Source organism: Peromyscus californicus, unplaced genomic scaffold, assembly GCF_007827085.1.
Source record: "Peromyscus californicus insignis strain IS unplaced genomic scaffold, ASM782708v3 Scaffold_8__1_contigs__length_139910024, whole genome shotgun sequence".
Lineage (NCBI taxonomy): Eukaryota > Metazoa > Chordata > Mammalia > Rodentia > Cricetidae > Peromyscus > Peromyscus californicus.
This window is the reverse complement of record NW_026294606.1, coordinates 31,000,165-31,016,152: the sequence shown is the minus strand read 5'-3', so window position 1 is coordinate 31,016,152 and position 15,988 is coordinate 31,000,165.

Sequence of the window (15,988 nt, the reverse complement as noted above, 5' to 3'; positions counted from 1 at the left end):
GCTCCTGGCCCACATACACCATGTCTACCTGCCTGCCACCATGCTTCCCACCATGATGACAATGGACTAAACCCCCGAAAATATAAGCAAGCCCCAGTTAAATGCTTTCCTTTGTAAGAGTTGCCATGGTCATGGTGTCTTTTCACATCAATAGAACACTGACTAAGACAAATACCAATTTCACTTAACACTGAAATAATGCTGGGATTTAATATGACAACTCCATGTAGTTAAAAGGAGGTTTATTTTGGGGTATGTGGCTTTAAGTCAGAGGTTTTGTAGCTAGAGTTTTCCTGCCTGGCCCACAGTCAGGACAAATCTCTCTCACCTGCCAGTCCTACAGCCGCTCAGACCCAACCAAGTAAACACAGAGACTTATATTGCTTACAAACTGTATGGCCGTGGCAGGCTTCTTGCTAACTATTCTTACAGCTTAAATTAATCCATTTCCACAAATCTATACCCTGCCACGTGGCTCGTGGCTTACCGGAGTCTTCACATGCTGCTTGTCCTTGCAGTGGCTAGCAGTGTCTCCCTCCAACTTCCTGTTCTTTCTTTTCTCCTCTCTGTTAGTCCCGCCTATACTTCCTGCTTAGCCACTGGCCAATCAGTGTTTTATTTATTGACCAATCAGAGTAATTTGACATACAGACCATCCCACAGCAGGGGTAAGTCACAGCCAGTAAAGGGGTTGATTACAGGATCCGGGAGAAGTGAGGTACAGTTCAGCAGGGTTCTCTGGAAGGCAAGTAATCTCGTGTCTTAAGGGTTCCTGTCTCAGCCACGCCCCAAGGGCAGGTCATAGGTAGGCATTGTAGTTACTGGCTGCCTCACTGGGGTGGTGCTTCAAGGTCAAAGCTGGAACAGCTACCCATCACACTGAAATTATGTGGTCATGACCTTTATCAGTCCTTTTTTTTTTAAATTTTAATCACTAATATTAATTCAGATCACACATTACACTATGTGACATATTTGTGTATGTTAGAGTGGCTACAGATAGGTTAAAAAGACTGAAAAGTTAATAATATTAAAAATTGCTGAGTCACAGCATGTGGTTAAAAGAGGTATTAAGGAGCCCAACTGGAAAGATGAAGTGTCCTTAGTAACAGAGGCTTGGAAAGATTCACAGCCTGTTTGATCCAGGAAAGTGGAGAGAGAGGGTCAGCTGGTCATTTCTCTGCTGCTTTCCTGATCTGTCACCTGATCTGTCAGGTTTGTACCCCAATATCTGACTCCAAGTTTTCTTTTTTCTTTTTCTTTTTCTTTCTTTCTTTCTTTTTTTTTTTTTTTTTTTTTTTTTTTTTTTTTTTGGTTTTTCAAGACAGGGTTTCTCTGTGCAGCTTTGTCCTTTCCTGGAACTCACTCTGTAGACCAGGCTGGCCTCGAACTCACAGAGATCCATCTGCCTCTGCCTCCCGAGTGCTGGGATTAAAGGCGTGCACCACCACCGCCCAGCTCCAAGTTTTTATTAATAATAGAACAATATAATTAAACACTTCATCTGGCATCCAACATGTGGCACAAGCCACTGTGGCTTTTAAAGTTGCAGCTACTGTTGGTTACGCAGTGATGCAGTGACGCTCGTGGCTGGCCGCCACCTGCGGAGGCCATGCCAACTGAAGAGAGCGCTGGATGCTGCGGTGGCAGAAGAATCAAGAGCCATGGTTACCTTTCTAGAGCTTTATTAGGAGAGAGAGAGAAAAAGAGAGAGAGAGAGAGAGAGAGAGAGAGAGAGAGAGAGAGAGCACACAGAGGGGAGAGAATACAGAAGGAGAGAGAGAGTACAGAAAGAGGGAGCACAGAGAGGGCACGCCCGCTTTTTAGGCTGGGTTGCAGGCTGGTGACGTAATAAGGACATAATCCTTACATCCCAGACTTTCTCTTATTATAAAAAAGGAGGTAGATGGGAATAGGGGTGTTGTTTCTCTCAAAAGCTGCTTCCAGCTGACTGTTGGACGTCGGTTGGCTCTTGGGGGAATGAGGAAGGGGAGTCTTCCGAGGTAGACAGGCGTTGTGGGATGCTGTCTGCCATCCATTGTTCTGGAGACATGTATCCCTCTTGGCTGTGGCTGGGAACCTTCTGTCTGACAAGATGTTGGTGACACAGAAAAAAGCTTAGAGAGAAAAAAATCATTATTATTTTATGTTGGCACTTATCTGAGGTAGATCCAGCCTGTCCAGATGGATTTTGAAACATGTTAAGCTTTATCAGAGACAGATTATTTTAAAGCACCTGTTTCCTTTACTAGTTTGGCATCCAGGAGACAGGTGATCAATTATTAAAAGCATCTCACAGTAATAGATGTTTACATTAAAGTCTTTTTTTGTAGTGCCAGATGCTTTTGAGTCTGGGGGGGATAAATACCTTTTAGCTGTTATAGCTTCTTATTTGATGATCTCTGGACTCCGGTTCTGTGGTGGTCCTGTATCATTGGCTGAACAGTGAGTTAGAACAGGAAACTGGGAAGAGAAAAGCTTGTGGTGCATGAGAATTTACTTTTTTGAATTAGGGACAAGGCATCAGGGCCTTGTCTGTGTGCACGTGAGAAACACAGGCAGTAGATCTGGGGTGAGACAATGAAATAAAAGCTCCTATCTTAGCTGGAAATCTTTTTCCATTAAGTAACTCTGAAAGTACAATTAAATCTGGTGAGGTGGTAAGGCTGTCCTCTGTACCCAACAATAGAGAAGGAGTGACATCCCAAAACTCCCAGGACTGAGTCAGTGGTTTTGGTGTCCAGAAAGAACGAAATGGATCGCTTCCCTGCTGTGTTCTGGGTTCCCTGCCATGTCTGTAGCCAAGCCTAGGTCTGCTGGAGGTCTTAGTTTGATGTACCCATGCATCTTGGCACCTGGGGGCAGTCAGTTGACTGGTTGTTTTTCTAGGTGGCACTTTTAACCAGGTTGTTGATGGCCTGGCAGGGCACTTGCTAGCCCATGGCCTTTTCCTCACTTAAAACAGGGACCCAACAGCTTTTGGGAGTCAGCGAGTGCCAGCATTTGGCAATTTTGTTTTTGGGCTTTTATCTCTTCCCTGGCACACCTTAAATGTCACAGATGACTCTTTTGCCCGTGGGATCAGGAGCCTTGCTCTCCAGATGCTTAAGTTTTAGTCGGGGAGGTCTGGAGAACAAGAGATGGATTTTACTCCATGTCCTGAATTTTTTTTTCTTTTTTTGATGATTGTTGGCTTAAGGACAGCTTCTGGAAGATCTGCCAGGAGGCAGACTATAAACTGATCCTTTTGGAAGACTTGTCTGAGGCTATAAGCTGATTTTTGGCTTAAGAGCCATCCTGATTACTGTAAACTTATTTGCATGGATCTTAGCCGCTACCAGACCTGTCTGTGCTTCTCAAGGCAGTTTGATAATGAGTGGGTGGAGTTAAGGTGAGTTAGGGGAGAGTCAGTAGAAGCCACTCAAGCCCCCCCATTTGAGCTCGCCCACTGCCAGTGGAAGTCAGACAGAAAAGGTTGCAGAGGCAGAAATGGGGAGGGAGAAAGGTTGAGAGCTTTAGCAGAAAGCTTAGGGATAAAGTAACTCTTTTATTTGCCCGCTCACTGCCAGAAGTTTCCTCGAAGCTGTTATGCAGCCAGGTTTACCGGTACCCGCCCCTTTGTCCCATGGCTTTTGCCCATTTGCTGGCAGAAGTTTCTGCGAAGCTGTGATGCGGCCAGATTTACCGGTATCCCACAATGTAAGTGGTAAATGTATCCTCCCCTTTGTCCCATGGCTGTAGCCAAGAGAAAAATAAAAAATTAAAATAGCAAGCAGCAGGTCCTTGGTGATCTATCCCAGTTATGGCACCAGATGTTGGTTACACCGCAGCCATGCCAACAGAAGAGAGTCCTGGATGCTGCAGTGGCAGAAGAATCACGAGCCATGTTTACCTTTCTAGAGCTTTATTAGGAGAGAGAGAGAGAGAGAGAGAGAGAGAGAGAGAGAGAGAGAGACCGCATGGAGGGGAGAGAATACGGAAGAAGAGAGAGTATGGAAAGAGGGAGCACAGAGAGGGCACGCCTGCTTTTTAGGCTGGGACACCATCGCAGGCTGGTGATGTAATAAGGACATAATCCTTACAGCTACTTCTATGCACCACCAGTCTCCAGCTTTTCCCACTGTGGGTTTTTCCCACTGTCAGTTTTTCCCTCTGCCATCTCTGTGCTCTCTGGGCCTACACAAACACTGGACAGGAAACCCATTTGTGCTATAACGATCACTCAGGTTTCTCCTGCTGCTAATCCTCCATACGTGAACAGGAGATGCTGCGTCAGCCCACTGCATACCCACTGCCCATGCCCTCATCCCCCCTTACTGTGCACCAGCAGCTGTAGGTTCCCCTAGGGCAGCCCATGCAGTGCAGCGGCAGCCCCCTGCAACCCTAGCACCTGCGGAGCAGCTGGGACACCCTGCTCCCCCTAGCAGAGCACTGCTGCTGCAGCTGGCTACCCTCCCTCCCTTCACAGCTCCACAGTTACTGTGGTCGCTGATGTGGACAGACTGAAAAGTCATCAGATCTGGTGAGACACCTGGGAAGTCTTCAGGAGGGATTTTAGGTTTGATTAAAAAAAAAAAAACTTTCCCATGTTATGAATGGGGAACATTATTACAATGCAAGGGAGTTAGGACTCTGTATAGTTCTACAATGGATGGCTTGAAAATAGAAAAACTAGATGAAGGGATAACCAACTTAACTGGGATTGATAAAATATAGGTTGTTTTATTATCAGTTTGATAATTCATATTTTATCCTTAAAAGTGGTTTGATATGTGTGCCAAATATGAAAAATTGACTGATAAGATACAAGCCTTAGAAAGACCTACTAATGAAACTAAGAAAAATATTCACACACACAGAGGAATTTAGATCAGCACCTACTTCACTATTGCATGATGAAACTGAAGAAGAGCAGCACAATGGTATTAGAAAACCAACCCTAATTTATCCAGTTACCATACAAGAATGACCACCAGATGACAGGTACCCCCAAGACTATGCAGAAGTTACCTGGGATCCTGTAGAAATGTTAGATTTGAAGAGATTTATGGATACAGTCATTTCATATGGTATGCATTCACTCTATGTGAAGCAGATGTTAAATCCATGCCTTACCATCTACATTATCTCTGTGTTCTTCTTTTCTCCCTGGTCATGCTGTTCTGTCCAATAAAAATTGCCTGTTCCTTCATCCCTAGAAGTTCAGCGGGTCTGAGGAGCTGAACTGTTTGCCAATTGGTCTGGGAATATTTGGGCATGCAAGAATTTCATAGCAGAAGACAGTTGAAATACTAAAAGCCGAATAACACCAAATATTCATAATAAATGGCTTGCCTTTTGACAGACCCTTGGCTAGTCAAAGTATAGCTTTAATACACAGCTGAATCTCTATAATATATTCTTGTGGCCCGCCACACTAACTGGGGACCAAGCATTCAAACAGATGACCCTATGACTACCATTTTCATTCAAACTACCACATTCCACTCCTGGCACCCATAGGCTCATGGCCATATTATAATGCAAAATGCATTTGGTCTAACTTCAAAATTTCCCAGTCTTTCACAGTCTCCATACTGTTTCAAAGTCCAAAGTACATATCTCTTCTGAGATTCAAGGAAATCTGTAAACTACAACCCTTTGTAAAGCAAAGCAAAAAGCAAATCACATACTTCAGGCATATAATGACATAGAATACAAATTACCAGCCCAAAAGGGAGCATGATGAAGAAGTACTAGGCAAAAGCAAAAATGAAACCAAGTGGGACAAATGCCAATTCTGCAACACCATGTAGGATGTTAAAAGGTTAATGCTCTATTCCGAATAGCAAGGAAATGGGGTCTGTATCTATGGCCATCAACAGATTAGTGGATATTGAAATTGGTATCTTAGCCTAGGGGGCCATTCCCATTTAAACCCTCACATATGTCAGGAGTGATGCAATGAGCTATTGTGGGCCATGACACAGTTACAGCAGTTAGCAACTGATAATTCAGATGTCAACCCATTAGACGAATGGTTCTCTGATGGAGGAACCCTGTCAGGCAAGGCTTGCAAGGGCCACAGACTGAAAAAAAACTGTTGCTCCTGTCTGTAATTTCACTTGTGCAAAAACAGCGGTGGTATCTCCCCATTACCATGCATTTTCATGTAATGTGTAGATGTAATCTCATGATTACATCTCAATCTTATGGGCACACATCTTTGTGGATGGTCAGGAGGATAACTTCTCCTTACATTGTGTTACTTAGGTAAATCAAACAAGCTCTCATAGTTCAGCCTTTGTTCCACATTATGGTGAGAGATTTAGAAGCCTGTTCTCTATCATTAGTCCTACTGACAGGGCAATTTAGCTAGATGTAGTCTCTTTATGGATAGATCACAAGCAGTATTTTGACAGATTTTACTCAATGAGTGGAATTGCAGGTGTCTGGCATGGTTGCTGTGAAACCTCAATAACCCCCGCCCCTCCTCTATCCCCTACAGACAAAGAAAAGCTTAAAAAAGGATTCCTAAGTGTAGATAAGAACTTAGACCCCTCTTTCCCAGGTGGCTTTATCAGCTACAGAAACTTAAAAAAACACAGAGTCAGGATATACGACCACCTGGCAGAGGCTAAGTGGTCATAAAACATCCCAAACTTCTCGAACCCCGGAGACAGCTCGTAAAACTCCTAGACATGGTTGTTTAACAAACAAGAAATAAAGATAACATGAAAAGCTACTGATATGAACCAAAATAGCTGTGAGAGATGAATTATGTGGTCTGTGCCTTTAAGAACTAGCCTCACAAAGAAAGGGCCCCCCCCTCCTTCCAACCTCCCTGCTGTGCGTGAGAGATTTGGAACAAGCCCCCTGCCGTGGCTTGTAAACTTTGACTTCATTTGAATAAACCTTGCTTTTGCATTCTGTACCTAAGTCTCCTGGTGGCTTCTTTGGGGGCAATCTGGGCATAACAGTTGTATCAAAGTCCTTCAGTGATCAATAGCGACCTATATTGCCCTAAGCTTCCTCTGCTGGTCCTGCCTTATCGAAACCACAGTACCTACCCGCTCTGACTCAAAAAGAAATTAATATTTTGTATATATTTTCATGCCAGTTTTTGTTGCAAGATTTTAGGCTCAGTAGACTGATTCATGTGACTAATAGAAAAGTCTGTTTACTGACTAACTGTATCTGAATATTAGTAGTTACACTTAAGAAATGTTAAATAGTACATGCACTCCTTGCCTTCTCCTTAGATCTCTCAATGGTTTAGCTTCTTCCCTTTGTAACCCTTATAACTGCCCCTTTAAGAAATAAGTCAGAACTTTTATAGCTGCAACTGCTGCCAATTAAGCTGACAAGATATTGCTATGTGCGACTCTTTTCATATCTACAAAGAATGCTTGTGACCCTGAGAAATAGCCATGTAGCCTTTTTTATTACTCACAAGTTGCTAGTGAGTGGATATATATGCTTGGGAATTTGTAATAGAGGGAAGAAAAGAGAACAGAAGAATAAAGAGCACAAAGAATAAAGACCATTTGCCTGTGTGTGAAGTTATTATAGAAATCTTTTTGTTCCTGCTTCTGAGAAGCATTTCTGTGAGTAACCCTGGAACAGTTCTGGGAGCTGGCCTCCTGAGCTGCAAAACACATAAAGGGAGCATAATGAGGAAATACAGAACCAAAGAAATAATGAAACCAAGTGGGACAAACTCAAAATTCTGTAACTCCATGTGTGATGTTCAAGGGTTTATTAGATGGCTCTTCCCTTCCAGGTTTGTTGAATGCAATACATTTCCCTCAGTGGATTCACGTAGCCCAGGAGGAACTTTGCACAACCATTGTATTCCAGTATGCTTAAACCCAGAACCATGTGGTCAAAGCTGTCACGTTCTGCTTCCTGCTGTGATTTTAACTTGGACCCTCCCCCATCCTCTTGTGTTATATTTGCCTAAACTTCCCCTTGTGCATGGCTTCCTTTGCTACTTAAGCTTTCCTTTAATTCCTTTTACAAGTTGGAAGCTTAGCTGGGTGGGCACCACTTCCTTTATTCCATTTTAAACTTTGCATTTCTGGGAGCACAAGACTGGAAATCCAATATGTAATTTTCTGGTTCTCTTTTTCTCTGCAATCTGTAAATTTTGTATTTCTCTTTGCCCTGCTTGTTCCTTTTCATTGGAGATTTGCATAAGAGTGACCACTAATAACCATGTGACATAATCTGTAGTAGAATATTATTTTAAGGTGTGTTACTTTTGTTAATGTTGCATTTGTTTAACTCTGTGAAGCTGTGTTACTGTGCCTGTCTAAAACACCTGATGGTCTAATAAAGAGCTGAATGACCAATAGTGAGGCAGGGGAGAGAAATAGGCAGGTTGGGCAGGCAGGGAGGATAAATAGAAGGACAACTCTGGGAGAAGAGGGAAGAAGTAGCTAGAGAAGGAGGAGGACTCCAGGGGCCAGTCACCCAGATACACAGTAAGCCACAGAGTAAGAGTAAGATTTACAGAAGTAAGAGAACAGGAAAAGCCCAAGGGAAAAGGTAGATGGGATAAGTTAAATTAAGGAAAGCTGGCTAGAAACTAAACCAAGCTAAGGCTGGGCATTCATAATTAAGAATAAGCCTCTATGTGTGAATTATTTGGGAGCTGAGTGGCGAGTCCCCCAAGAGAGAAAAAACCAACAACATATTGGTGTACCAATGTGGCGCTTGAATTTCCATAGTGCCTGAGAAAGCTTAAACAACAACAACAACAGTAAAACCAGACATGGCTCTTTTAAGAGTTTCTGCTGGACAGTTTCTGCTGGTCACTGAGCCCTTGAGCAGCTAGTACATAAAGTAGGAACAAAAACTAAGTGAAAATGCCTGCCGCAGTACAAGCATTGGCATTCTACAGCTCTAGGAGGGTTGAATGCAGTTCCTGGTCAGACAAACCTCCGACAGGCTGTGAGCTTCACGCTTGGCTTTCACGACCTGAGAAACAGGTGGAGCCATCTGAAAGCTGCACACGGAGAATCCAAGTATGGTTTAGCAGCCTAAAGGTTTGCTCACATGGTCAAAAAAGACTAGAGATCCACAGTGAAAGAGGTCCAGACTTGATTTCATGCCCTGAGTTGGATGCCAGATGTTTCATTTATCTAATTAGTCTTTATCAATAAAAAATCAGGAGTCAGATATCGGGGTAAGAAACTTAATGATTAGAGAAACAGTGAAAAAGCAACCAGTGACCTCCTGTCTCTTCCGTTCCCCCATCCAAAAGGCCTGAGATCCTCTCCAAACCCCACCTTTTCACTTCCTGTCTCTCTATCTGTCCTCAGTCTTTCAAACCCTCTATGGTTAATTTTGGTCAGCTAGTAGCTAGCTCTGCCCTCTGATTCAAAGCAAACTCTATTGTCAGAATGCAATCAAAATATCACACAACAATCTGATGTCCTTTATTTTAATTTAATAATTTACAGTTTATTGGTCATTTTGAACAAAGTACTGGGCAGCCTTAAGACATGGAAATGCCTGTGATCTCATCTTCCCTTTATCCACAGTCCTTTTAGGGAAATGTTTCCTAGTAACTTCACATGGGATGTACTGTCCAGTTACAGCTTCATGGTGTGAAGTATCTTAGGAAAAGAAAAGCAAATGCTTTCTACAGACCCCAGTTTACCAAGACTTTCTCTGTACTCCATACTCTCCACTTTGACCATTGTTCCTTAATACTGGATGATATTTTGGGGACTTTGGCCTATTAAATTGTTTCAAAAATATTGCTGAAATTGTGTGACTTATGTTCTCATTATCATGTGTTTTTAATTTTGGATATTTCAATTGCAATTACAATAATAAACCATGTGTTTCTAACTTGTCAAATTATATAAAAATGATCAGTTTCTAAGACTATGATAAAAGAAAACAGCATTTTTCTCTTTACAAGTGTTTTAAAGAACTTAGAGGCAAATAATTAAATGTAGGGGTAGTGAGAGAGCTTACAGTGTTTGGTCTCTGACCATGGTAGAATCCCAGCCGTTGGGAAGCTGATGCAGGGGCATCATGAGTCTGAAGCCAGTCTAGGCTTCATGGTGACACAATGTCTCAAATCAACAAGATGGCGTTGCTCAGGCAAGCTCTTACTCAAAGTGAGTAAAGCCAAGAAGTTATAGACTGATGGTTTGGATCACTGGTTTCCTGACACTAACTGGATGTGTTCTAGCTTTGGTCTCCACTTTTACTCTTTTTATGACTTTTGTTTCAGACAGAGGCCTATTATACCCCCAGGTTGGGGTGTTTGGCCAAGGTGGAGAACTATAACAGTCTTGCCTGTGAAAGAATGAGACTATTTTAAAGAAGCAATTGTATTTCCTTTTGGCTAACATCTATTTAAACATTCTTCTCCTATGAATTTCCATTACCCAGGAATACCATGCAGCTAGAAGCAAAAATCCCAGAGCCTTCCAGAGGAAAACTGTCTTTCAGAAATGCCGCAGGCCACAGGAATGTATCATAAGAACTCAGCTGGTTATGGCAAAGTCACTACCTGGAGGAATCAGGGAATTCCTCCAGAGGAAGCCAAATCCCAAGGAGTTTTTGGTGTTACTTGGCTTGTTATATATCTGCTGTATTCTGTTATGAAAATCATGTGTGCCTTCATAATTTTCCCAATTGACTTTTCCCTAAGAAGGGCTAATAATGTGGACTGATCACTCTCTGGACATACACATTCCAGGTATTTGGAGAACTGCCTCAGGAAAGACTTTCTCTGGAATCAGCTATGTCCCTTGGCCACTTTCAAGGACTAGCAGTAATAACAGTCCACATGCAAGTCTCCTGATTTAAGACAAATTACACAAGGAGACACTGCCTAGGTCAGATGGATGTTCAGTAATAGCTTTACACAATTTCGCTTGGACCCTCCTTTCTTACAGCCTTACTAACTTTATAGACTTCTAACTCCTTATCTAACCACTTCTAGGAATATTTGGATAACCTGCACTGACAGCTATGCTCAGCCAGAACCCCAGTTCAAGCCTCCCTGTAATTATCATCATTGGCAACATCCAGCCAGGTCCATCCCCAGATGGAGGAAAGTACTTTATCAGAGATACCTCTGTACTCTCTAAGAACAGACTTAAGCATCCAGGCTACCTGTTTGAGAAGGCCTGGCGGATGTGCCAATTAAGCTTTACTTTCTCCTTTTCCAAAACTTACCTCTAGTTCCAGATCTCCCTTTAACTGTCACCAGAAGCATCTAGCTGTACAGGTTGCCTAGCGACCGAGCACACTTTCCCCCACCCTGCAGAAAAATGACAGATAGCTTGGACAGATATGAGTCACAGGAAAAAAGAAGACAGTTTTATTTTCTCCCATTGACCTAGCAACTTATAGATTCTTAACATTTTCTATCAATCACGTTTAAGATTATAGTTGAGCACAAAAGAGCCCTCTTCTTAGATATTACCTGAATTTAGCCTTTAGTTAATTCATTTCCCCATTGGTCACTTCCCTTTGGGGTTGCAAAGGATAATTAACGGGTATTACCTCCCCATGTGATTCTTATCACCCCTCCGTTTGACCCTGGAAGCCTGGCTTTGCACTGCTAAGGGAATACTGTTTGTAAGTGTATATATACCAGGACTTCCAGGGCACGTGGAGGACAGAGAAGAGAAAAGAGAATGGAAGAACTAGATGGGTAAGAACTTGAGAGGAACAGGAGAGAGAAGGAGATGGAAGAAGAGATGATATGGGAAGGAACAAGATGGATGAGAACCTAGAAGGGGCAGAACTAGATGAAGGAATTAAGATAGAACATAGAGGGGACCACAGACAAGTGTAGAGAGAAATCAGGCTAGAAAGGAGCTAAATATGAGAGCAGAATACAAGCTTGTAACTGACACAGAATAATAAAGTATATGGACTAAGGAGTTTCATGTACATAGATTCATTTCTTCTCATCAAAGATTAATTATCAGCTGGTTGTAGATTCTTCCCGGACCCTGGGAGAGGACTTTCGAGGGCCTGGACCCCCATAGTCCCCAATACAGAAAGAGATTTCTGACTTGTCTGGCCACCTTGCAGGACAGAATGGAGTCAAACAAGGATGAGACAATGATAGGTAGGACCACACCTTGACTGCTTAGCTCCATCTAACTCAGATCTTCTACTTAAAACTTAATCTTATGTCAGGAATTCCACTGATGTACTAAAAGGTCACTGGATGACTTGGTCCCTCTCCCCAATGTGGCCAAGTTGAATAATCCTCCTTTGTCTTCTTTTCACTCTAGATTCGTCTCTTTAGTTTGCTTTAAAGGAGAGGTGGCCAAGCCTGGCTTATTAGGGCTGCCGGAGCACAGGCTCTGACTGTAGCTGTTGATTGATATTATTGTTATTGCTGTTTGTTTGTTTCTTTGTGATAGAGGGTCACTACGTTGTTCAGGCTTTCTGGAACTTGATGTGTAGATCAGACTGTCTTTGAACTCACAGAGATGTGCATGTCTCTGCCTCTCAATTCCAGCATTACGCATGTGCACCATAGCACTTAGCTTTGCCTGGTTTATTTTCTCACTTCAGAGAAAGTGTCTGATAATGACTCTTCTCTGGGATTCATATTTTGTAGTCTGTTAAATGAAGTCTTAGCAGTTCAACACTCTCTTAACATTTATTAAACTCTCCTGCATTGCTTTCCATATAACCTTTATTTTAGTTACTCAGTTTCTAGCCACCAAAGGTGGGGCACTTCCCAGCCTGAGCCAGCTTCCTGCTACTGTGAAGTCCACATTCTGATTCCAGGACAGGAGCAGGGTCATAGGAGGCTGGGAGGTTGAAAAAAATTATGAGGAGACATGGACAAATAAGACATTTATTCACTATGGGTGGGCAACCTCCAGCAGACACCCAGGTACACAATGACACATACAATCTGAATATAGGAAGACTCAAGAATACACAGCCTAGCACACAGGGGACACAGAGGTAGAGTTGGGGACCTACAGCAGGCTGCAGAAGGCGAAGACTCAGGCTCCTGCCTCTGAGATGAAAGGAAAGAAAGAAAACTAAGTTGGGACATGGCAATCTCTAAACAGAATTTGAAAAAAATCTGCTCCAAAGTAAGAGCAACTTCAGTCTTTGGAACCAGTCAGCTCCAAGCAAGATTCTGCAGTGGAACAATCAAGTCTTCAATGCTTAAGTCTGATTAAAGGAGCTTAAAGTCAGAGGTATGAAGGCATGAAAGGAAGTTTTCTTAACAGAGGCCACACAAGTTCTAGGAAGAGGCAGACTAAGGTTGTGACTAGGGCTAGGAGAATTGTTCCATTAATCATGTGTCACAGAGATAGCAGAGTCGCCTGAGTGTAAGAATCTTTAATCTTGGGAGGACATAGAATTTACCATAGAGATGAAGAAGTTCATTAGAACAGACACAGAGTTACAAATTTGGTGTCATGTAATTCAATGGTGATTATGATGATGATGTCACCGCCAAATAAAAATAGGAAAAAGAATTTGAGTAGGCATTCTTATCAAAAGATCTATAATGGCCTGTGAGAACATGAAACCCATGTTTTTATCTCACCAGATTATAGTCTGCCAGAAGCCATCCCCAATGGTGGAGAGGTCCCAGAGAGGAGGTAAGGAGTCAGCAGCCAAGGAAGGAGGTGAGCCAGGCATGATGGTTGGGAGAATCTTGCAGCCTGACTGACTAGCAGTCAGAGTGCCTCTTTATTTATACAGAATTTAATAAGCAGGGATACATTCATGATGTTCCAAAACACAGATCATATCATTTTTGCTTTTGGACATGTGTTTCACTTCCTCTTGCTCATCTTTTAGTTATCATTGGTAAATTATGACAGAACAGCTATCTTTTCAATAATTTTTCTTCAAGTCTGACACCGTTGATAGAGTTATCATTTTTACTCATTAACCCATAACCCAATTTTAAAGAATATAGAGGCATATGACAGTCTGTTCTCAGGCTGGTAGCTCTGGTTGCTTCAAGGATGCTAGACCAAAAGAAAATCTCCAAGCTGGCCCAGGCATATTGCCATGTCCCAAGCAGTATATTATTAACTCTTAATGGTCAGAGTACCCAAGAAAAGTCCTCAGGCCAAAGCTGCTACAGTTATTATTTAAATTCTGGCATAATGCAATGTTTATACTTTATGTCTTTGTAGAATTTGTTTATATGTTCAATCCTGGCATTCTGTTGTTCCTTGGTCATATGACACCACAGTGGCTCTGCATGTGCCAACTTTTCTAAGGAAGGGAGGTCCTGACATCTCATTCTTTTATCATCTTTCCACTCCATTCTTTGCTCATCAATATGTCTGTATGTAGTCCAAGAACAAAAATGATCTGATCTATGTTTTGGAACATCATGAACATATCCCTGCTTACTAAATTCTGTATCAATAAAGAAGAACTCTGGCTGCTGGTCAGTCAGGCTGCACCATGGTCTGGCTCGCTTCCTTCCCCCACCAACTCCTTATGTCCTCTGCGGGGACCCTGTCCTGCAGGGGATGGCTCCTATCAGAGCAGGACAAGCCATACTGAGATGTGCCTCCTCTCTGTCCATCTCTCTTAAAACAAAACTAAGAAGCATCCTGTGTCTGATTCCTCCCATCGCTGCCCTTGCATCCACCCGTCTTCAGACCCTGTCCTCATCCGGAGCTGGACTCCAGCACCTATCCCTCACCACCTTTGGCAGGTGGGAGGACTGGCCCTGAGGCCCTGAGAACTAAAGAGCTGTCCATGCCCCTCACCTGCTGCAGCACTCGGGAGAGCAGGCTTTGCACTTCACCAGGGCAGCACAATTGAGCTGACCCTTTGCCAGGGGTGTGAGTGAGCCAGTCATGAGGGGTTAGGAGTGGAAAAGTGGGCTGCACCCCCTTGTCTGGCATATGATGGTGAGGGGGAGGGAAAGATACCAGACCCTCCTCACATCTCACCACATGTGGTAGGCAATAGAGTTGACCCTTCCCTTCACCAGCTGCAGCACTCTGGAGAGTGGGCCCTGACCTCACCTGCACAGCACAGTAGAGCCAACCCTGTTGGCAGGGGCCTGGGTGAGCCCATCCCAAATGTGAGCAGGCAAGATCTGGCCCCACCCCTCATCTGCCATACAGTGGCATGGGTGAGGGAGAGATGTATCCCCACCCCATCTTTGCTACCCGTGACAGGTGGGAGAGCTGCCCCTCACATCATGAAAGCAGGAACACTGGTCCTGCCCCTCCCTCCTCAGGTGCAGCACTCAGGAGAGTGGCCCTGCATGTCGTGGGATATTTGTACACTGTGTGAAGATGCATTGCTGTAACCGGTGTAACAAAGAGCGGAATGGTCAATAGCTGGACAGGGAGGATAAGTGGGGTTTCTGGGGGAAGGGAGAGGAGGAGGAATCTAGGTGCTTGAATTATGGCAGCTAAATGCCAATGAAACATAGAAGGAGTCAGACATACAGAATAAAAGAAAGGCAAAAAGTCACATGGTAAAATGTAGATTAATAGAAGCAGGTTAATTTAAGTTATAAGAGCTAGTGGGACAAGCCTAATCTAAGTCTGAGTTTTCATAATTAATAATAAGTTTTCCCTGTTGTTATTTGTGAGCTGGTGACCCAAGGAAAAATCTGACTATACCTGTACCTCTCCTGGACAACACAGTAGAGCTGGCTAGTCCTGGTGGTATAGGTGTGGGTGAGCCCTCCCTGAGGGCTTGAGAGCAGGAAAACTGGCCCACCCCTTGCTGCTTGTTGCATAGGGTGAGCTAACTAGAGATAGTTCTGGAGAGCTCACTCTGTGTAGAGAGCCGTGAACGGCCGTGCCTCAAAGATGGCGCTGGCGTCCGGCTTCTGCCTTCCCGATGGCAGGTGCTCCTTATTTGGCTAAGGCTAGGATCTGGCTTGCTTCTGCACACCTGGACCTAATCTGGCTTGCTTGCATATGTCTGACCCTATCGGCATTGTCCACGTGGCACTACGGGGTTGATTGCCCAGTGGCTATAAAGGGTGTGGGCTGGCTTTCCC